We start from the raw sequence: 25,156 nt of genomic DNA on the forward strand, positions 1-25,156 counted from the left end.
ATATTCAGATCTTTTTCTGAAAGCAGATCTCAAAAGGTAAGGAGAAACGGAACATAAGGGATGTGTTGCCTGACTGTGGAGAGATAGAGAACACTCAAAGTAACAAAAAATGCTATAGTATTTCACTGGAGGGAAAAGAGTAGAATCCAGGCTATGGACCACAATTCGAGGGTCAGGGAACTAGTAAATGGTATGAATGAATGCCAGACCAAAACAGTCAGTTAAAGACAGAGCTAGAGAGTTGCAAAAGGTTGATAATGAGATATATTAGCTAATATTGGCTAGAATTTGGCAAATGAAACAATATACTTGAATCAGACTCTTTAAACATGGGGAAACACATTAGATTAAATCAAGTGGCCTGAATTCCAGCGTTGATGTGTAAATCTAGGGAGTCACCTAGATTTTGCAAACCAGTGCCCTGATGAAGCGTATTTGTCAAGGACACCTGGTTCACGAAAGGCAGCTTAGAAATTGGTTAACACTAATGATTCCCAAACTTTATGGGCACGGGAACCACCTAGGGAGCTATTTTTGGAAGTGATTCTTAACCTTAGCTGCACATAATTATCACCTGTGGAGCGTTTAAAAAAAACAACAACAATGCCCAGCTCACACTCCAGATCAATTAAATCAGACTCTCTTGAGGTGGGACCCAGGCAGTACTGTTTTTAAATTTGTAGACCAATGTATATCCTAGGATCATATCCAGTGTTTTAAAAGAGAACCTCTGGCGATTCTGATTCAGGAAAACTGTAGGAAGGCCAAGGAACTTGCCTTTTAACAAGTCTAACAGGTATTTCTCTTACAGATGGGTGCAGGGATCCACTTTAAGAAATCTGGTTTAAAAGACATGCTATGACTTCTAAGGAGATTCTTAGAAACAAATAATCCCAAAAAGACTCTTTGAACCTCTAAATCCCAACATCCCTGCTGAGGGTCTTTTAACAGTTAAGGCATCCTGTTCAAGAAAGAAGGCATCATACGCCAGCAGGAACAAGCTTATAAAGCAACTTTTCAAAGAGCAATGCTCCCTGCCTAGTGTGATCCCTTCCACACCTACCCGTGGTGAGCTGATGCTTTCTCTAGTGAAGCTCACATGTATCTTATACCCAGTTTCCTTCTTTTTCAGAAACATCTTACATTAGTCTGGTACATGTCTTACAATTGCTGTTACAATTAATGAACCAGTGTCAATACACTAACTAAAATCGTAGTATTCAGATTTCATTAGTTTTTACCTATTGTCCTTTTTGTGTTCCAGGAACCTATCCAGGATATAACATTATATTTAGTTGTAAAGTCTTCTCAGGCTCCTTTTGTCTAATAGTTTCTCAGAAGATTTTCCTTGTTTTTGATGAGTTTTAATGAATACAGCTCAGGTATTTTATAGGATTTTCCTCTGTTGGAATTTGTCTGATGTTTTTTTCTCATGATTAGACAAGGGATATAGGTTTTGGGGAAGAAGACCACAGAGGCAAAGGGACAATTTGTCATATCATACCAAGGATATATACTATCGATGTGATAAATCTTCATCTTGGTCACCTGGCTGAGGTAGTTTATCAAGTTTGTCCACCGTGAAGTTGTTCTTTTCTGCTTACTGTACATACTGTACTTGTTGGAAGGGAGTCACTATGCACAGACTATACTAAGGAGAGGAGTATTCTTCCTAGAGAGTGGAGTATTTACATATATTGTTTGGAATTCTGCACAAATTTCTTCTTCGTCATTTATTTTATTCAATCATTTATTTATCCATTTATTTTCCTTTATCATTCAATCAGTAAAGAGTCATGGATATTTGTTTTGTACTTTGAGGTATAATCTAGTACTATTTCGTTTCTTTTGTTGCTCAATTTTTTCGAACTTTGGTCACTTTCAGTTGGCTTTTGTGTCCCTTTGACATACTCCTGTCAATGTGCAGTTTGTTTTTTGTATTTGAGCCCTTATTTATTTTTTGGAACTACAAAACGTTTCAGATTCATCTTGTATATTTCCTGCCTCAATCCTAGAATCAGCCATTTTTCCAAGGAGCCATTACTTTCATCGGGGGGTGGTATTAGAAACCAAGATCTGGATACTAAATGTCCTCATTACTTCTGGAATATTGTTGTTTATAAACCCTGTCAGCTGACACATCAAGGAAATGTATGATATGTGTATGCTAATCCATGTATGTACAAATAGCTACAAATATTTCTCTTTGTAGCCATCTGGATCTATGTTAAGCTAAACATGAGTTCATACTAATGTATCCAACTCTAATCCCTCACCAAATGGATAATTCTAGCCTCCCCCTCGTCTGTAAACTCCCATTCCAACAGTGAGAAACCTGGCTCCCACCACCTGGCATCCATTTACTTGTGTCATTCTAGTATGCAGGTATAATGGTTCCAGAATTGTTAGTTCATACCCCAGTGGAAAATAATTTTATCAACTAGAGTACATTGCTTATGTATAGTTCCACCTGCTTTTGGTCTTAGACTCTACTCATTTCCAAAGTTACTCCAAAGGTCAGCACCTTATTCCTATCACTCTTCAGTGATGTTTCATACATTTGTAACATATTTAGACTCATCAGTCACATTATGCATTCCACTGTGGAATTCTCGGACCTCTTAAATAATTTTTAAAAATTTGTATACATTAAAATTTACTCTTTGTGCTGTATTGTTCTGAGATTTTGACAAGTGCATAATGTCTTATATTCACCATCATGGTATCATACAGTAAAGTTTCATCACCATACAAAGTTCCCTGTATTTCGCTATGTAACCTTCCAATCCCCACTTCTGCTGAACCTCTGACAACCAATGATCTGTTTACCCCTTGTATAGTTCTGCCTTTTCCAGAATGGCTTACAATTAGAATCATACAGTATGTAGCTTTTTAGAACTGGCTTGTTTTATGTATCAATATGCATTTAAGATTCATTCAAGTTTTTTAATTGCTTTCTAACTTGTTTTTTATCATAGGATAATAAATAGTCTATTGAATGGATGTACCACATTTTATTCATCCATTCACCTGTTGAAGTAGATCTTGATTACTGCTAGTATTTGGAACTTATAAATAAAGCTGCTATAAACATTCACATGCGTGTTTTTTTTTTTTTTGCAGATGTAAGATTTTATTTCAGTTGGGTAAAGTACCTAGTAGTGTGATTGCTAGATCGTATGGTAAAAGAAGCCTTCATTTTTTAAAAGAAATTATCAGTCACCTACAATGGGTGTACCATTTAGCATTCTACCAAAAAAAAAGCGAGAGTTCAGTGAGACACTACATCTCTACCAGCAGTTGCTATTGTCAGTTTTTGATTTGAACATTATAATAGATGTGTAGTGGTATATTACTGTTGTTTTACTTGGCACTTCTCTCATGACAAATGACATTCAGCATCTTTTCATAAACTTATTTGCCATCTATATATCTTCTTTGGTAAGAGGTCTACTCCAACCTTTTACCCATTCTTTCAATTTGTTTGTCTTGTTATTGTTGGGGTTTAAGCATTTGTATACTTTGGATGAAAATCCTTTATCAGACATGTTTTGCCAATATTTTCTCCCAGTCTATGGCTTGTATTTACATTCTCTTAACAGAATCTTTTGCAGAGAGGAAGTTTTTAATTTTAGTAAAGTTTTACATCAATTTTTTCTTTCATAGATCATTCTTTTGGCATTGTATTTTACAATTCATCAACTAGAGGTTCTATAATTTTATATTTTATATTTAGGTCTATGATACATTTTAAGCTAAATTTTAAGAAAGGTGCTCTTTATTCTGTTTCATTGATCTGTGTATCTATACTTTCATCACTTCCATTCTTTCTTGATTACTGCAGCATTAGAGTAAATCTTGAAGTTATGTAGTGTCAGTCCTCAATCAGTGTTTTTCTTCTTTGGCATTGTGTTAACTATTCTGAGTCTTTTGCATTTCCATATAAATTTGAGAATCAGTTTATTGATATTTACAAAATGGCTCCCTAGGATTTTGATTGGGGTTCTGTTGATTCTATAAATCAAGTTGGGAAAAATTGATATCTTAATTTTGAGTCTTCCAAACCATAATGTGGAAAATCTCTCCTTTTATCGAGATTGTCTATGCTTTATTTCCTCAGAGTTTTACAGTTTTCTGCATTACATTCTGTAACTTCTTTGTTAGATTTATAGCTAAGTATTTCTTTGTGGGATTTTGGGTATTATTTAAATGGTATTAAATATATATTTTTAAATTTCAAATTTCAATTCTTTATGGCTGGTATAGAGGAAAGCAGTTATGTTGGTATATTAACCTGGAATTCTGTGACCTTGCTATAATTACTTATAAGTTCCAGAAGGGAAAGACTTCAGTTTCTCACCATTAAGTATGATGTTAACTGTAGGTATTTTAAATGTTCTTTATCAAGTTGAGAAAGTTCCCTCCATCCCTAGTTTGCTGAGAGTTTTTATCATGAAGTGTGTTGGATGTTGTCAAATGATTTATCTGTATCAATTGGTATAATCATATGATTTTTCTTGTTTAGCCTTTTAATGTAGTAGATTACCTTAGTTGGTTGCTTTACCAAAGATGAACCAGACTTACATATATGCAATAAATGTCACTTGGTTGTTGTATATAATTCTTTTTATGCACTGTTGGATTTGATATGCTAATATAATGTTGGAAGTATTTACGTTTGGGTTCATGAGAAAGAGTGGCCTGTAATTTTCCTTTCTTGTAATATCTTTATCTGGTTTGAGTGTCTGAGTGATGCTGGCCTCATAGAATAAGTTAGGAAGTGATTCCTCTGCTTCTATTTTCTTGAACTTATTGTAGAAAATTGATAATATGCATCTAATTTATGTATTTTATGCTATTAATTTTCCTCTAAGCACTGAATTTGTTGCATTCCACAAATTTTGAGAGGTTGTATTTTCATATGCATTTCATTTAAATTTTGATTTAAATTTCAGTTGAGACTTCTTTCGTTGTTCAGAAGTATATTGTTTAATCTCCCAAAATTTTTAATTTTGTCACCTATCTTCCTGTTGTCATATCTTGTTTAATTCCCTTGTGGTCTGAGGACATATTTTGTATGATTTCTGTTCTTCTAAATCTACTGAGGTATGTTTTATGGTCTAGAATGTGGTCTGTCTTGGTGAATGCTCCATGTGAGCTTGAAAATTTGTATTCTGCTTTTGTTGGATGGACTATTCTATAAATGTCAATTAGATCAAGTTGATAAATATTGTTGTTCAAGTCAGCTACACTCTCCCTAATATTTCGCCTTCTTGATCCATCGGTTATTGAAAGAAGGACACTGAAGTTTCTAACTATAATCTTGGATTTGTATATTTCTTCTTGAAGTTTTATTCGTTTTTGTCCCATATATCTTGACACTTTCTTTTAGGTGCAAACATATTAAGGATTGTTATGTCTTCCTGAAGAATTTACCCTTTTATTGTTGTATTTTGTTCTTCTCATCCTTGGTTATTTTCCTTGTTCTGAAGTCTGCTTCGTTTTTAATATAGCCATCTAGTTGTTTTTATTTATTTATTTTTTGATTAGTGTTAGCGTGTTGTATCACTGCCATCTCTTTACTTTAACTGCTCTGTGTCTCTATTTGTGGTTTTGTGGTTTTTCTTGTCAACAAGATATAGTTGAGAATTTTTGTTTTGATTCACTCTGACAATTTCTGTGTTTTACTTAATCACTTTAATTCACATTAAAAGTGATTATTTGTATACTTGGACTATATCTGCCATGTTTGTAATAGTTTTCTGTTCACTGAAATTTTTCTTTGTTTCTTTTTTTTCTTTCTCCTCTTTTTTTGCCTTCTCTGATTTTAACTGAGAACTGTATTTGATTCCATTTTCTCTCATTTATTAGTACAGCAATTATATTTCTTTAATTTTTTTTTTTAGTGATTGCCCTGAACTTTGTAACATACATTTACAACTGACCTAACTCCACAATCAAATAATACTATTTTATTTCAAAGTTAGTGTAGATATCTTATAATAGAGTATTCTCACATTTTCTACTCATCATGTACGACACTACTGACACTTATTTCACCTATCCATATGCTATAATCATCTAATACTTTGTTATTTCTGTTACTTTGAACAATTACATATTTGATCAATTTAAAATAAGAAAAATAAAAGATTTTATTTTACCTTTATTTATTTCTTCTTCGGTGCTCTTCCTATCTTTACATATATCTGAGTTTCTGACCTATATAATTTTCTTTCTCTTTTAAGAAATTCTTTTTACCATTTCTTTCAAAACAAGTTTTCTGCCAATGAATTAATTCAGTTTTTATTTGTCTGAAAAAGTTATAGTCTCTCCTTCATTTTTTTTTATTAAGGTTATGAAGTTAACATCCTTGTGAAATTACAGTTGTACATCATTATTAGTCATGTTGTAGGTACACCACTTCACCCCTAGTGCCCTCCCCCCCACACCCCTTTCCCCTGGCAACCACTGACCAGTTCTCTTTGTCCATATGTTAACTACCACCTATGAGTAGAGTCATACAGAGTTCGTTTTTCTCTGTCTGGCTTATTTCACTTAACATAATACCCTCAAGGTCTATCCATGTTGTTGTGAATGGGACAACTTTGTCCTTTTTTATGGCTGAGTAGTATTCCATTGTATATTTATACCACATCTTCTTTATCCAATCATCAGTTGCTGGGCACTTAGGTTGGTTCCATGACTTGGCTATTGTGAATAATGCTGCGATGAACATGGGGTGCATGGAACTTTTGGAATTGCTGATTTCAGGTTCTTAGGGTAGATACCCAGTAGTGGGATGGCTGGGTCATAAGGTATTTCTATTCTTAACTTTTTGAGGAATCTCCATACTGTTTTCCATAGTGACTGCACCAGTTTGCATTCCCACCAACAGTGTATGAGGGTTCCCTTTTCTCCACAACCTCTCCAACATTTGTCACTTTTGGTTTTGAATGTTTTTGCCAATCTAACAGGTGTAAGGTGATATCTTAGTGTAGTTTTGATTTGCCTTTCCCTGATGATTAGTGATGATGAGCATCTTTTCATGTGTCTATTGACCATACATATATCTTCTTTGGAGAAATGTCTGTTCATGTCCCCTGCCCATTTTTTAATTGGGTTGTTTGATTTTTTATTGTTGAGTTGTGTGAGTTCTTTGTATATTATGGAGATTAACCCTTTGTCTGATAAATAACTTGTGAATATTTTTTCCCAATTAGTGGGCTGTTTTTTTGTTTCAATCCTGTTTTCCCTTGCCTTGAAAAAGCACTTTAGTCTGATGAAGTCCCATTTGTTTATTCTTTCTATTGTTTCCCTCACATGAGGGGTTACGGTGTCCGAAAAGATTCTTTTGAAGTTGATGTCAAAGAGTGTACTGCCGATATTATCTTCTAGAAGACTTATTGTTTCAGGCCTAATCCTTAGGTCTTTGATCCATTTTGAGTTTATTTTAGTAAATGGTGAAAAAGAATGGTGATTTTCATTCTTTTACATTTGGCTGTCCAGTTTTCCCAGCACCATTTGTTGAAGAGACTTTCTTTCCTCCATTGTACGCCCTCAGCTCCTTTGTCAAAGATTAGCTGTCCATAGATGTGTGGTTTTATTTCTGGGCTTTTAGTTCTGTTCCATTGATTTGTGCACCTGTTTTTGTACTAGTACCATGCTGTTTTGATTACTGTAGCTTTGTAGTGTGTTTTGAAGTCAGGGATTGTGATGCCTCCAGCTTTGTTCTTCTTTCTCATGATTGCTTTAGCAATTCAGGGTCTTTTGTTGCCCCATATGAATTTTAGGATTCTTTGTTCAATTTCTGTAAAGAATGACATTGGAATTTTGATTGGGATAGTGTTGAATCTGTAGATTGCTTGAGGTAGTATGGACATTTTAACTATGTTTATTCTTCCAATCCATGTGCATGGAATGTCTTTCCATCTCTTTATGTCATCGTCAATTTCTTTCAAGAAGGTCTTGTAGTTTTCGTTGTATAGATCTTTCACTTCCTTGGTTAAATTTATCCCAAGGTATTTCATTCTTTTTGTTGCGATCGTGAATAGGATTGAGTTCTTGAGATCTTTTTCTGTTAGTTCATTGTTAGCATATAGAAATGCTACTGATTTATGTATGTTGATTTTACACGCTGCAATTTGCTGTAGTTGTTGATTGTTTCTAATAGTTTTTCTATGGATTCTTTGGGGTTTTCTATATATAAGATCATGTCATCTGCAAACAGCGAGAGTTTTACTTCTTCGTTGCATAGTTGGATTCCTTTTCTTTCTTTTTCCTGCCGAATTGCTCTGGCCAAAACCTCCGGTACTATCTTGAATAAGAGTGGTGAAAGTGGGCACCCTTGTCTTGTTCCTGTTCTGAGAGGGATGGGTTTCAGTTTTTGTCCATTGAGTATGATGTTGGCTGTGGGTTTGTCATATATGGCCTTTATTATGTTGAGGTACTTTCCTTCTATACCTATTTTATTGAGGGTTTTTATCATAAATGGATGTTGGATCTTGTCGAATGCTTTCTCTGCCTCTATTTGAAATGTTCATGTGTTTTTATCTTTCATTCTAATAATATGGTCCATCACATCTATTAATTTGTATACATTGAACAATCCTTGCATCCCAGGGATAAATCCCACTTGATTATAGTGTAGATTTCTTAATATGCTGTTGAAATCAGTTGTATAGTATTTTGATGAGAGTTTTTGCATCTATATTCACGAGGGATATTGGTCTCTAGTTTTCTGTTCTTGTAGTGTCCTTATCTGGCTTTGGTATCAGGGTACTGGTAGCCTTGTAAAGTGAGTTTGGGAGTGTTCTCGCCTCTTCAGTTTTTTGTAAGGCTTTGAGAAGGATTGGAGTTAATTATTCTTTGACTGTTTGGTAAAATTTACGTGTAAAACAATCTGGCCCCAGGCCTTTCTTTGTTGGGAGGTTTTTGATTACAGATTCAATTTCCTTACTCCTTTTTGGTTGTTCAGATTTTCTATTTCTTCATCATTCTGTCTTGGTAAGTTTTATGTTTATAGGAATTTATCCATTTATTCTACATTGTTCAATTTGTTGTCATGCAATTGCTCACAGTAGTCTCTTATGATTCTTTGTATGTCTGGGGTATCAGTTAATGTCTCCTTTTTTACTTATAATTTTATTTATTTGTGCCCACACTCTCCTTTTCTTGGCTAGTCTAGCAACAATTTTGTCAATTTATTCATCTTTTTGAAGAACTAACTCTTGGTTTTGTTATTCTTTTTAATTTTTTTCCATTACCTGTTTCACTTTATTGTGCTCCAATATTAATTATTTCCTTTCTTCTGCTAAATTTGGGCTTAGCTTGTTTTTCTTATTTTAGTATTTAATTCTTTCTTTCTCCATGACGTATGCATTTATCACTACGAACATCCCTCTTAGAATTATTTTTGCTGCATTCTGTAACATTTTGTGTGTTGTTTCCATTTTCGTTTGTCTCAATATGCTGTTTTAAATTTCCCTTTTGATTTCTTCTTTGATACATTGGTTCAGAAGTGTGTTGTTTAATTTCCATGTATCTATGAATTTTCTAGCTTTCCTTCTATTATTGCTCTCTCATTTCATTCCACTCTGTTTGAAAAGGATACTTGCTATAATTTCTGTCTTCTGAATTTGTTGAGAATTGTTTTGTGACCTAACACATGATGTATCCTAGAAAATGTTCCATGTGCACTTAAATATGTGTATTCTGCTGCCGTTGCATGGAATGTTCTTTAATATGTCTCTTAGGTCCATTTGGTTTATAATATTGTTCAAATCTGCTATTTTCTTATTAATTCCCTTTATGAATAATCTATCAATTATTGAGAGTGGGGTGTTAAAGTCCTCAACTATGACTGCATTGCTGTTTATTTCTCCTTTTAGTTCTCTTAGTATTTGCTTCATATATTTAGGTAGTCCAATGTTAGTGCATAAATATTTACAAATGTTATAACTTCTTGATGGACTGACCTCTTTATTATTATATAATGCACTTCTTTTTCTCTTTTGACCATTTTTAACTTAAAGTCCATTTTGTCTGATGTAAGTATAGCTACCCCTACTTTGTTTTGTTACCATTTGCTTGAAATATCTTTTTCCATCCCTTCTCTCTCAGTCTACGTGTGTCCTTAAAGCTAAATAAGTCTCTTGTAGACAGTGTTTTGCAGGATCTTTTTTTTAATCTATTCATTCACACTGTCTTTTGATGGGAGAATTTATTCCATTTACATTTAAAGTAATTATTGATAGGTAAGGACTTACTATTATCACTTGTTAATTGTTTTCTGATGGGTTTGTAGATACTTTGTTCCTTGCTTCTTCTCTTGTGGCCTTCATTTGTTATGTAATGACTTTTTATAGCAGTATGGTTTGACTTATTATTATAATCTTTTTTTGTCTTTACTATAGAGGTTTTTATTGTGTGGTTAACATAAGGTTTAAATAAAATATTTTATATTTATAGCATTCTATTTAAAGCTGAATACTTAATTTTGATGGAATTCAGACACTTTATACTCTTCTACCCCTCCTTACACTTTAGGCTATTGATGTTACATTTTACATCTTTTTAATATTATGTATACAATGTTATTCTAGTTGTGTTTATTTTTAATGTTTGTTTAACTTTTATTCTAGAACACTACAATTAGTGTTCTAGAAATTAGTAGGTAAGTGAATCTACCACTACTACAATATTAGAGCCTGTGATATTGACTATATATTTACTATTACTAGGGCGTTTACACATTTCTATGTTTTTGATGTTAATTAGCATCCTTTATTCCATTTGAAAAATGGCCTTTAACATTTCTTGTAAGCAAGTTCTAGTTGTGGTATGGGTCTTCAACTTTTCTTTGTTTGGGAAATTCTGTATTGTCCCTTACTTCTGAAGGACAGCTTTGCCAGGTGTAGTGTTCTTGGTTGGAAGTTTTTTCTTCCAATATTTTGAATTTATCATCCTGATCTCTCCTAGTCAACAATGTTTCTGTTGAGAAATCTGCTGATAGTCTTATGGGGGTTCCCTTGTATGTGATTGAGTCACTTTTCTCTTGCTGCTTTCAAAATTCTCTTTGTCATTTACTTTGGGACACTTTAATTATAATGTGTCTCAATGTAATCCTTTTGAGTTCAACCTATTTGGGATCCTTTGGGCCTCATGAATCTACATATCCATCTATCTTGCCATGTTTGGGAAATTTTCAGCCATTGTTTTTTTAAATAGACTTTCTGTCCATTCTTCTTTATTTTGTCCTTCTGGAATTCCCATAATGTGTATATTGTTTTAGTTTTTTACTCTTTTGAAATGTGTTCCACTAGTCCCATAGGCTTTCTATCATTCTTTGAATTCTTTTTACTTTTTGCTACTCTGACTGGATAAGTTTGTGTGACCTGTCTTATAATTCACTGATTTGTTCTTCTACTTGGTCGGGTCGCATCTTGAAGTGTTCTATTGGATTCTTCAGGTCAGTCATTGTATTCTTCAGCTCTAGGATATTTTTTCCCTTATAGATTCTAATTCTTTATCGAACTTCTCATTTGGTCCATGAATTGTTTTTGCTAGTTTTTTTAGTTGTCTGTGTGTTCCTCTTCACTCAACTTGTTTAAGAGGATTATTCTCAGATAGTTCATAGATCTTCATTTCTTTTGGGTCACCTTTAGAGCTTTATTAGTTTCTTTTTGTGGTGTCTGAGTCTTTGCGATCTTTATATACTTGCATTGATGTCTGTGCATTTTATTAATTGATCTCCTTTTTCACACTTTAAAGATTATCTTTGACAGGGATAGTCTTTCACCAGTCAGTTCAGCATGGAGCTCTGGATGGGTTAGCTGGTAGCATCTTTGGGCAGTCAGCGCTTTCTCCTGGGGTTTCTATTTGGGTGAGACCACTGCCCATGCTCTGAGGTGGGAGGGGCATGCCACTGGCTTGTCTCCATGGTTTGGTGGAAATGCTGGCTGGGTTCCCCATTCATCAGGCCACTGGGTGAGCTCTCTGATTAGGCACAGGTGCTGGCTATCTCTGTGGTCATGTGGGGCTGCTAGCAGGGCTCTGAAACCACTTCTGGTTTGGTGAAGTTGCTATCTGTGTTATCTGGCCTGGTGGTGCCACTGGTTGGACTCTTTGATTGGAAAGGGCTACAGGTCTGGCTCCACAATCACTCATTGTTGTGTGGAGTCTCAAACGTTGTGATCTTCAATCAGGCAGTGCCACTGGTTGGACTCTGTGTTCAGGTGGGGTTGTAGGCAGGCCTTCGTGGTCAGACGTGTACTCAAGTGAGAAGACAGACAGTGTCCCAAACTCAGACAGGTCCACACTTTGTGCTTCACTGTCAGGTAGGCCACTGACTCCACTGTTGGGCAAGGTTGCTGGCTGGGCTCTTTGGCTGAGAGGGGCCTCTAGCTGTATCCCACAGTTGGGTGGGCCTCCAGATTGTGCTCTTTGGTTCAGCAGGGTCAATGTCAGGGCTCCCTCATTGTGTGAGGCTGTAGGAATGACTGAGCTTCCTTCCTGGGAGAGGCCTCAGGCTATATTTAGCAATCAGGCAAGACTGTAGGGTGAGCTCTACAGTGGGGTGGGGCTGTAGGTTGGGCTTCACAGCTGGGCAATACTGTTGGCTGGGATCTGAGGTTGCCCAGTGTTACTGTTAAGGCTCCCTGGTTATGCAGGGCCAGAGGATATGCTTCACAGTTACAGAGAACTGCTGGTTTGGATCACTGCCCAAGCATGGCTGTTGGATGGGCTCCATGGCTACTTGGATTCTCTGGTCAGGCTTCCTGGTTGGGTGGATCTGGAGGCTATACCCAGAAGATGGATGCAGCTTCTCATTTTCTTCTCTGTCCAGGCAGGGCCATAGAATATACTCAAGGTTGGTATGGTTTGCTGACTGATGACCTGAATCAGGCAGAACTACCCACTGAGCTCCTTGGCCAGGCAAGGCTCCCAGCTCAGCTCTGCAGATGGGCAGAGCTTCTGGCTGGGTTTTCTACTTGGGTGTCATAGCAAGCATGGCTGAAAGATGAGCTGGTCAGCTACCTGGGTTCTCTAGTTAGGCTTCCTGGTTAGGTAGGATTGGGAGCTATATTCAGCAGTAGATGGGCCTTCAAATTTGGTTTCCTGCCCAGGTGAGGCAAGAGAATGAGGTTCATGGCTGGCACAGTTTGCTGGCTGGTCACATGAATCAGTCAAAACTATGCACTGAGCTCCCTGGACAGTGGGATCACAAACTTGGCTCTTCAGATGGGCAGAGACACTATCTGGGATTTCCACTCAGTCACAGCTGTGTTGAGGAATCCAGTCTGAGAAGATCCAAGTGCTAGTCGTTATAAGCCCCATCCCCCTTCTCCATCTCTATCTGATTCTCAGTTGTCAAGCCCTGCAGATTTCCCCAGTGATCCCTGTGAGGCGAGACCCAAGTGGGCCTCCTGGGAAGTGCCTTAGAATTCTGAGGGAGCTAAATGTCCATTTTGGGCTCATTTTTTCCCACTGGAAAAACTATAGGCCCAATAGGGCACTCTTAGTGTGGTGCTATGCTGGCCTGGGGGAAGGGCAATGCAGTCAGAGTATAACCATTCTTCTTACCCTTATAATGTGGTCCTTTTTGGCCTCTGTGGTCCAGGTGCTTCCTTTAGTCTCAACCTTGATTTCTGGGATTTTCACAATGGTGTTTTGTCTGTGGATAGTTGGTCTTGTGAGGGGGACTGAAGTGGGGACAACCCATGTGGCCATCTTGACGATGTCTCCACTGCTTTTTAATATTACTCTACATTGTGTGATACCTAATGTTGGCCCCCAGCTGTCTAGGGTTGCCTTCCAGGATGGTATCAACACTCTCAACTTTACTTTTATAGTTTTTGCTTCCTGTGTTTCAATACCCGGAGGGCCAAAAGGGTTAACACACTAATACTCACATGTTTTCTCAGATTAACTAATCAGGCAGCAAATAGGTCTCTGGGTGAAAGGAACATCATATTTGTCAGGTTTGAGTAAAACAAAACACAAACACACAAACAAACAAAACACACCAGGTGGGAATTGAGATTCCATCCAGGAAATGCACATCTATATTGGGGAATGTAATTGACTGACTCTAAGCAACCAGGAAACTGTGTAACTTGGAATTATGGAAAATGGCAATAGACACTTAAATTGAGTAGGAAGAAACCATGCCCCTTAAAAAACCCTAGAAAGCACAATCTTTGCGTAACTATTTAACAATAATGTTATAGTATAGAGAAAATTGTGAATAAATCTTTATTCTAGCCACAAATCTTCTCTTAAGAACTCATACACTCTTTAGTTGTATAGTGCTTTATATTTGCCAAGAATATTTAATTCTCAAAGAACCTTGTTTAATAAGATAGGTTAAGTCTTATTGTCACTATATTATGGAAGAAGAAATAAAAACTGAGAGAAATAAATGTGGTGTCTAAGCCACAGAATTGGTATATGGTTGATCTAGGAACTAGATTTTGAACTTTAATTTCAGGGATCTTTTCAAAAAATTTCTGTGTCTTGGAAGAAACTGAGGGTAGGGTCTAAGGAGAAGCAGCAGAAGGGCCTTGAAGTTCAGGATTCTTAATCAAAAACTTCCATGTTAGCTATCAGAATTCAAAAGATAAATTTACAAGATTCAGAAACATTGAAGACAATATTTTGCTTATAAATTACTTAAGATCAACTTGAAAGGCAAGTAAAAACATTCACAGCTATGTGCTGTTTTTTTTTGTTTTTTTTTGAATAAAGAAGCAGATAGATGCTGATGGAGGTAAAACAAATTTCTCTAGATCTTCCACTGGGCAAGCGGTGGAACCAGGATTTGAGTAGCCTAACTCTAGATATTGAACTTTTAAAACCTTTGTGTGATATCTCTACTGTCATCCAGTTCCTCTGCATTTAGTTTCCAAATCTGTAAAATGAGTATGTAATATGGGTGAAAACTTTTGTCAGACGTGTGACTAGAGGATGCCACTGACATTTATTTCCCAGAGGCCAGGGAAATTCTAGCCCAATTGATTTTTAAGGCCCCTTCTGCTCTAGTTCTCTCTATGATTGAGTTGGTTTTTAAAATAATATCTGAAAAACATCGGTATTCAAAACGTATTTGCAAAATGGAAAATGTGAAGTCCAAAGACATATATTGTTTTGTTAGGCGAATTAGTTTATAGCCATACTGACAAAATTTCTTAGGTTTCAATTTTTAAGGGATTGCTAGCACATTTCTGATCAATTTTTACTTAAGTTCTTCTCCTAACACAGTAGAGGTGCTTCTAGTCTCACCAAGCATCATTATACTATTGTTTAAAAAGCTAGTCACATTTCTTTCTATTCTTTTTTTTCACTCTCTCTCTTTCTTTTTAAAAAAGAGCAGCTCATTTGTGAATAAGGTGCTTGTAAGTCCAGAGGTCACAAGTGTCCTCAGACCTTCTAGAACTTGACATGAGGTTTACAAATGACCTTTAGCTGCCTTCAACTAGGCCAGACAGGGGGCATGGAAGCTAATGTTTCCCACTCTGTGATCAGCTGCCTGTGGCAATTTGCATCCCTGTTAACATCTAATGGAATAATTGGCATCTTCTGTTTGAAAGGGTCTACAAAGTCTGAGAAATTCTGAACAGAGAGAACTGCCACTAGGCAGGGCTTGTCTCCTTAACCTCTTCAGTTAACTGGTACTGAGCATCATATGAGTTTTCCCAAATGACATTGAAATGATTCCCTTGGAGTTTTCTCCTCTTTTACAGGTAACCAGATGATGCATTATATATCTATAAACCCATTTCCACACTACATTAGGAATGTATCAAAGCAAACCGAATAGCTTCTCAACCAAAATGAAGGAATCTAGGGGAGATTTCATGGTTGTTCCTTGCTTTCTGCCTCACATAATGATTTATAATAACGTGTCGATATTTCCTTGGGCTCATATTAAATTTATGCTTTATATTTTTTACGTAGTTTTCTACCCCAGAAAACAAGAACACAATATTTTCATCTCTGCAAGGCAATAACTACTGTTTCACTGGCTGTAGCACTGAATCAAATTGTATCACTACATTTGGGGGTTTTTAATTTGGGATACGTTACTCTAGAGAAAAATATTGAAAATGCTAAAGTGCCACAGATTTAAGTGCAATAAAATTTGGAGTAGTATGTTTTCTGCTGAAGAAATCTCATCCACATTTCAGAGAAAAATTAACATAATTTCAGGTATTGATCAAATCTATTGCGAAGTTTGTCATTTACTTATGTCAGTCTCCTTACAAATGGCACCAATTTAACTTGACTAATTCTTTTAAGGGGAAAGTGGGCAATAAGAAGAAATCTATGGAGCAAGAGACTTGGCTGCTTTCTTGTATGAGAGGACTGTCCTTGTGATCTCTCTTCTTCTCCCAGCTGGAAAATTTATTTTCTTTGTTTGATTTTTGAGTCAATTGATGGTTTCTGCTGGTGCTAATGCAGAAAGGTTACCATGGAGGATATTTGCCACAAGAGTAATCTCCAGAAGCAGAGGAAGTGCAATGTCCCCTAAGCTCCCACTTCTCTCGCTCCTAGAGCACAGCCACTTCCTCTTGCCTCACACCCCAACTCACTCCCGGTGGCTTCTTTTGTCTTCAGACCTTCATGTAGAGGAAACCTTAGATAATTACACGTGTGCAGTTGTAATTGTTTTGACGAAAGCATTGGGACTCTGTGGCAGGGGTAGGCAAGCAGCTCAGGAGTCCAATCTAGCCCACTGCCAGTTTTTGTATGGCTCGTGAGCTGATAATTGATTTTATAAATGAACATCTGTGATCAATTTGTTAATAGGGAACACTATTTTTAGCCCAATTGAGTGAAATGTTATCCCCCCAGAAAGAATTCCGTTCTCCTCATTGGTAGACCTATATTACCAAAAAAAATTACTTAATTGTTATTACTCTATTTTGAATTCATTAATAAAAGTTTTGTGTTTTAACTGATGTTATAAACGTCTATGTAATATCCTTGATTTTTCTCCTGGGCCTCCAAAGCCTAAACTATTTGGTCCTTTACAGACAAAGTTAGTTGACCCCTGCTCTAGAGGTCAGACAAAAGTCTCGTTTACCTTGCAAATGCACTGTGTTAGCCATTTACTCCTCATCACTTTTCATGATTTATCATAGGCAGGTTGCCAAGTTTCTCTTGTCATTCAGATAATAGAAAGTCCTCTGCCTACTTTTAACCCAAGAACTGCCTCGCTGAGTATTTAAAATATTTCTTTTTATAGAATATTCAGAAACTCAGAACTTCATTTAATGTTTAAGCTTCTCCAACTTCTTCCTCAGCTGGAGCCTGCATCAGATTGGGACTTGGCATGTGGGGATGACTTATGACTGCTTCTTTCAATTTCCCTGCCTATGAAGCTCTTCCATCCTCTCCCACTCACTAAGTGGCCTGGCTTCTGCAGTTTTAAGAGAGGAAGGACACAAAGATAAGTGCGGAAAATGTCCTGTGAGACTGGCCTTCTTTGAACTCGCTTGTTTCCTCTGTCTTTGGCTGTTGCTTACAGCTGAATCTTGTCTCTGCAGGGCTTCCCTCCATGTCTTGGAGATCTGCTCCTGAACACCCCCAACTAGAGCTGCCTAGAAATGGCCGAAGTTTATTGTTTTGGTTGGCCACATGCTACCTCTCCTCAGCCTCTAACTATCAGGTCTCACTCCCTGTAGGAAACCCTCTTGGGCTTTTAAAACCAACTCTGGTTGACATTCCTACTGTATCTGGTTCCCTAGAAACATAAAACTCGACCTGCTTTCAGTGAGAGAGCATTACTTCCTCCAAGTCACCTTCCAAAGTGCTTCTACAAGCCACTTCAGCCAGACTTGAAATTATGGGTCAATTTTTCTTTTCCTTTTATTATTATTATTTTTTAATGCTCAAATCAGATAGGAGTCCACTCTAGGAAACATATTATGCTCTCTAAAAACATCTCCTTGAAGCTCCTATCGCTAAGGTTGATATGAGAGAAAGCAAATACCTCCCCTTTCCATGGGAGGAGGGGTCTCACTTCACACTAAGGACTCTCACCCCAAAAAAAGTCCTCTCTCCTAGCTTCTTTTTCTTTTTTTGAGGAAGATTAGCCCTGAGCGAACTGCTGCCAATCCTCCTCTTTTCGCTTGAGGAAGACTGGCCCTGAGCTAACATCCATGCCCATCTTCCCCTACTTTATATGTGGGATGCCTACCACAGCATGGCTTACCAAGCGGTACCATGACCGTACCCGGGATCCAAACTGGCGAACCCTGAGCCGCCTAAGCGGAACGTGCAAATTTAACCACTGCGCCACCGGCTGGTCCCTCTCCCACCTTCCTTAGCCCGGATAATGTTAGTTCTCCAGCTGAGAATTAGGCTAATTCTTACTAAATAACTGCTTCCCAAGGCCTTCATAGACAATTATCACCTTAACTGTATAAGTACTTGCTCCTTTTTGACATTTGTGGAATTCAGCAGAAACTGACACGAAAGAGAATTCTGTTTTTAACATCCAGTTGCATCAAGAACGCAATGACTACTACACACTGGCTGTTAATGTTTAAAAAAGAATTCCAATAAAAGGCAATAATGAAATGGACTATTAACAGTAGAATTGAAGCTTCAAATCATGATGTAAGATGGTTTCAATGAACATGATATTTCTTATGTTACTCTCTGTCCCCATCTCCAACAAATATATCGAAAAATCAATTGCTTTGTTTCTTACTGATGAAGCTGGTCCCATTTGTAGATAAACATATCTGCAAAGATCTGTTTGAAAAGCATAGAAATATGTGATGGCAAAGGCATCAGAAAATGGCAAAGAAAAATCTGATGACAAGGATCTAAATGCAAACCTATAGTTTGGGATAAGGTACATGTAGGGTTGCTAGATAAAATATAGGACACAGTTAATTTTTCATTTCAGATAAACAAAAGCTAATTTTTCCTATAAGGATGTCCCATGCAATATTTGGGACATTCTTATACTAAAAGAATTGTTGCTTATCTGAAATCCAAATTTGGCTGGGCATTCTATATTTTTACTTGCTAAATCTGGCAATCCTACTTACACACTTACTTGCTAAATATTCCCCTCCTGCTTTTGGGATTCAGATAAGTTAAAATATGGCAAGCCTACCATTTCGTTTAGCTAAACCTGGCCAGAATCCTCATCCACAGTTCATTGGCAGCACAATTCTGTTGTTTAAACCTGTATAACCAATTAAGACAGTTCTTGCCATGATCTTATACAATGACTTGAGGGATTTAGGAGCAGAGGGGACCTGTTCAGGATTCTGTGTCATGGAAGTGAAATGACCTCATAGAGAAGAATGAGTTACAGGAATGAAGAAATTAAATGTGAGGCTGATTATTAATTGGAGAGAACTATTACTGGTTTACTGAGCAGTCTCAACTAAGTGCTTCTGACCATGGAATGGTTTTATTATTATGATGTTGTAATCACTACCTTTGATGATCCTCTGTGGTGGGCTCTCATGGCACAGGGGAGGAGATAGGCTACACTTAGAGTTGTTTATAGAATATCAATTCTATTTTGGAACTTCTGCACAAATTCTAAGTAGTAAGATCAATCCAGTCAACATATGTCTACATATTAACTTATGTTTTTGTTTTATTTTCCCCCATGCTTCCTATGTATATATTTTTTATTTTTCCCACATTCATATAGGGACTATCCTTAACTTTCTCAAGGAAGAGCTAAAAGCAGAAGTAACAGCTACTATCCAAGCTTTCATTTTCAAAAGTCTATAGCCACAAAAGGAGGAGTGTGACAGAAGTCACAAAGATAATAGCTTAAGAGAAAGAAAATGAAGAGAGTGGGTTATCCCAGGGTTACAAAAGGCTCTTCCACGCTGAGGTCGCAGTCCACCTAGCCCAGAGCCTTAGGTGCTGACAGAGCTTCTCTCTATGCTGCTCGTCTTCCAAGTCTTGCTCTGGGGTCTCCTCTCCCTGCTGTAACAGGCCCTGTGGTAGGACAGTAGGATCTGGCCCCAAGGGAACTCAGTGAGGCTTGGGAAAGCTAAAATCTAAAAGCTAAATCCTCCTTCCTCCTGACTTGCTGGAGGACCAAGATCATTAACACCCTTGACCCATCCCCCCTACTCCCAAGACACCCTCTAGGTCTCAATTTGGTTTTGCTGGTAGAGTTTCCAGTTGGAAAGAGAATGAGTTGACTGGACAACAGAAGATCTCCAGTAGTTCAAGGAATGTTACTTAACACTCATCACCTGTGAGTAAAAAGATAGCATCACGTTTCTGGACCTGTAAAGTTGAGAAGAAGCCCCTATACTTCTCCTGGGGAGGATTTTCCTATGAATCCCAGCTTACTTTAGTTTGTCACAGCTTTTAGTCAGAGACTTCATATTCTCTCTTAGAACAAGCAATTACCAGAGAAGAACATTTAACTCATTTCTTAAAAGCATCATATCTTGATCTTTTAACCACTTCACTAGACTCTTTCTCCATATAATCTGAATTTATGTATTGTATAAAGGAGGAACTGCTCTGATTATCTGATTAATAGACAGGCAAGGTGGCTGCGACTTGGCCATAGGAGCCTCATCTTACATGCATTCACTCCCCTTATTATAAAGGCCTCTGAGGGAGTTTTAATGCCTTGTCTAAAAGGCCCTCCTGAAAATTTATGGTTCTGCTTTTTTAAAAGAATTATTTTTAAGCAAATTCTTATAGTACACTTTTTCAAAGTGGAATGTACATCTGATGATGGGTAATGGATTGTTTATTCATACTGATGGTTCTTTTAGCCTATTGTTAATCTTATAATTTCCTAACCATCTGTTTCCTTTATCAACATAAAGCTGAATGGTTTATGGATGAAGAATTCTAGAGCAGATAGAGATATGAAAAATCTGATACTATAAACCACTGAAGGCAAATTTTCTGCTCGAAGCTTTTCAAGGATGGAGATTCTATACAGCCATCTCACTCCCCCTTCCTTTCTTCTTCTTTCTTTGTGTTTCTATACTGTAAATGGTATTTCTTTAAGGAAGAAATTTTAAAGTCTGTATTCTTTGTTTTCTAATTAGAGATTTCCTTGTCCAAGTATAAATTCATTGTCAAGGCCCATATTTACATGTAACCACATAGTCACCACCTTTCTAAAGTATTTATTTTATCCAATAGTATTTCTTATACTAGTATAAAAGCCGTCCTGGTCCAAGCTCTGTATGTGTGTTGGGATAGAGCAAGGTGATCGAAAGATGGGATATGATGCAAGTGCAGTGTTTTCTCAATGTGCTCAGTGTCACTTTTGAGTTAATTTCCTTTCTCCACTTTGGTGGAATTGGTGTTTTTTCAGTTTGCTCAGTCTCATCTCAGTATCCAACATCCAGTAGTACTTAGTATTTGAAGTTTAACTGTTCACCCTCATAAAAGTAGTTCTGATAAGTTTCTCTTGATCTAGAAGAATTAGTTTAATTTTTGATCTTTAGAAGTATTCCTGTTTTAGAAGATCACAGAGAGAAATTCTAAAGAAAAAAGCACCAGAAGTAGGAATTCCAACTGCTGGTGTTCAGTAGCTGGGAACAGGGGAAGGCATTTTGATGCCAATGAACTGCCTGATCTTCCAAAAGGAAGTCTTTAAATACTAAAAAAAAAGTGTATAGGTCTAGTTATACTATTCAGTGCTAGAATTCTTTGAAAATACTTTTGCCTTTGTTATAATTTTCTTTTTATTTGTTTATATTCTCTACAAACACAAAGAATTGCTATGCTACCAAAAGAATCACTGAGTAGATTTTTGTGTTTATCGTTTCCATGCTTTAATTTATAGTAGTAAACATCTCTATAAGAGTCCCTACAAATATAGCTTGGCTTTGCATGTTGTGGAACCTTCTTCAAATAGATTCACATTGTATATATTCTTGGAAGGCAGCTATGCTCACCACTATACCACCAATGCTGCATTTGTATATAATATTTTATTTATTTTTTTATTCAACAATGTAAGATCATCCACAGTGTTTTGTAGTTGCAGTTCATTTACTTTCATTGCAGAAGTTTTTCACTGAATGAATGTCACAATTTTAGTGTTGGTGGATATGAGTTGCTTCTATTTTTTAGCTATTAGAAAAATGCTGTTATGCCATCCCCCCACAGACCCAAACTTACTTCTTTTTCATATATACTTGGAGGTGGAATGCCTAACTTATTGGTTTTCTTTTTCTGTGTAACAAATTATCACAAACCTGACAGCCTAAATCAACACAAATCTATTATCCCACAATTCCATAGGTCGGAAGCCTAGGTGTGCTTAGTTAGATTCTCTGCTCAGGGTTTCACAAAGTCATAATCAAGAAGTTCACTGGGCTAGACTCTTATCTGGAGGCAGTGAAGAAGAATCCACTTCTAAGTTTTTTCATATTTTTGGCCAAATTCAATTGCTGGTGGTTGTGGGACTGAGGTCCCTAAAGTTCCTTACTGACTGTGAGATAGAAGCCTCTCTCAGGTCCTAGAGGCCACTCACAGTTCCTTGCTGTGGACTGTCTCCATTTAGGAAACTAAGTACATCCCCTGTGTCAAAACCCTGTCAAGCTCTGAATCTCCCTGACTTCTTCTGCCACCAGCTGGACAAAACTCTCTGCTTTAAAGGGGTCATGTGAATTCATACATCTCAACTAGATAATCTCCCTATTTTAAGAACTAATTAGTAACCTTAAATCCATCTGTAAAATCTTTTTCACCACATAATTTAACGTAATCATTGGCGTAACACCTGGGAGAAAAGGTTGTGAACCATGTAGAATTTTGTGTATCACAGCTGGGAAATAGAGTTTGCATGGCTTCAAATTTACTATATAATTAAACAATGTATACATCCATCAGCAATATATGAGACTTCCTGTTGCTGTCATCAATACTCTGTATGATTATATTTTTTAATTATTGTCAATCTGGCAGGTACATCTTATTAAAATTTTTTGGCATTACCTCAGTTTTTATTTTTATTTAAAATGTTTTCAGAATCCCAGAAAAGTTGGGAGATTAGTACAAAGTGTTTTTTTTTTTGCCCTGAACTATTGGAGAGTATATTGTTGACATGATGTCCCATCACCCCTAAGTACCTTAATTTTTCCTATAATCAGGAACATTCTCTTACATAACCTTAATACTCTCATCCAAGTGAAGAAACTGACACTGACATACTACTGTCAGGTAATCCACAGACAGTGTACAAATCTTACTGTTTGTTCCAATAATGATTTTCATAACAAAAAGACCCAATCAGGATCAAAAGATACATTTTGCTGTTGTATTTAGTCCTCCTCAATTTGGAACAGTTCCTCAACCTTTATTTGGCTTTTCATTGACCCTTTTGAAGATGAAAGGCAAGTTATTTTGTATAATGTCCCTCAGTTTGGATGTGTCTGATGTTTTTCATGATTAGATTCAGAAAATCCATTTTGGGAAAGAACATCCCAAAAGTACTGCTGTGCTGTCCTCATTGCATCCTATTGTGTGGTACGCAATTTTGATTTGCCCATTACCTGGTGGTGTTAACTTTGGTGAGTTGATCAAGCCAATATTTACCAGGTTTTTCAGGTGCAAAATTACTCTTCTTTTCCCTTTATAATTAAAATGCATTTTGTTAGAAAGTGCTTTTAGACTACCTCAATCCCTTTCTTCATGAAATTTTCACCCACTAATTTTTACATCCATTGATCTCTCTTGGTTGAATTAAGTTTTTCACTATGATGGTTGATAAATACTGAATTTCTAATTCCATTATTTCTTCTTGATTTATTATTTAGCATTTTACTAAAGGGAAAAATCTTTGGCATCTATCTATCTATTCATCCATCCATCTATCCATCCATCATCTACTTATCTATTGGTATGAATTAATGGTTTCTATTTTATTCATAGCATCATAATCCATTACTGTCACTATTTGGTGATGAAATTGCTTCAGATATTTCCAGTGAAATCCCCCTTAAGCTGGCTCTTATGTCTGTTTGTCATGTCCTCATCATTCTTTGGGCACTTCCTTATTTTCTGGCATAGACAACGTGTTCAAGGCTCATATCGTACTTACACTTTGCCAGTTCTGAAATTAGTCATTTCTCTGAGGAGGCTTAGTTTGCTTTATTGGAGAATATATTTAGAAACCAAGATCTTCAAGCTGGTCGTGCACATAGCTACTCAAGTGTTGTTACTCCTAATCTTCTCAGTAGAAAAAGTTAGGGAATGAATATGAACACACACACACACACACACACACACATTTACATGGATATTTATTTATATTTTTATTATATTGAAAATTAGGACTTAACTTTGGTACTTACAATTTCAGTACCATACCACAGGGTTCATTCTACTTTTCTCCTTTCTCATATGTGCAACTTTTTTCTCAAACAATGAGCCACTTAGTTTCCATTATCCTCACTATATTTACCTATTGATTACCTCTTCCTGTAAGTAACCAATCACCCATCACTGCCATCAATCCTGCCTACCCTCCCACAGGAATGATCACCTCTTCTTGTTCAGGGTCTGATAACACATGCTGAGCTGTCACTATTGTCACTCAGATGGATATCCCTTTCTCCCCTCTTGGGCTTAGATACCCTTTGCTAGGCTGTTGCTACTGCTCTCACCCCAACATGGATGTTGTCCTGTCCCGCATAGACTCAGTCACCCTACTCCAAGCTGCCTCCTCCAACTCCCTGCACCTTCACCTTCTTCATCCCACTCAAACCTTGATACTTTGAGGCAGCCATGTCCTATCCCACTCCCAAACCCTACGTACGTGGATGCCTGCCTTGCTTGGGCTTACCTAATGATTTAGATTAAATCATTCAGGAAGGTCAGGCACGGGGGAGAAAAAGATGAAGAACTGGAGTAGGAAGGAGGGAATCCACTGATTTAGTTAGCATATGCACATTAATAATGAGCTTGAAGCCTTTTCATGTATATTAGCCATTTGAATTTTGGCTTTTGAGTAGCATGTGTTGAACTGTCTTATCCATTGGTGGGTATTATTTTCCCATTCATGATAATGTGTAGGAGTACTTTATACAGTCTTGATATTTGTCCATTGTCAGTTATAATTTGCACATATTTATGCCTTTCTTAACTTTACTTTTTTAACAATGTATATGGGTAGTCAATCTAGCCT

This window comes from Equus przewalskii, chromosome 14 (assembly GCF_037783145.1).
Source record: "Equus przewalskii isolate Varuska chromosome 14, EquPr2, whole genome shotgun sequence".
In the NCBI taxonomy this organism is placed as follows: Eukaryota; Metazoa; Chordata; class Mammalia; order Perissodactyla; family Equidae; genus Equus; species Equus przewalskii.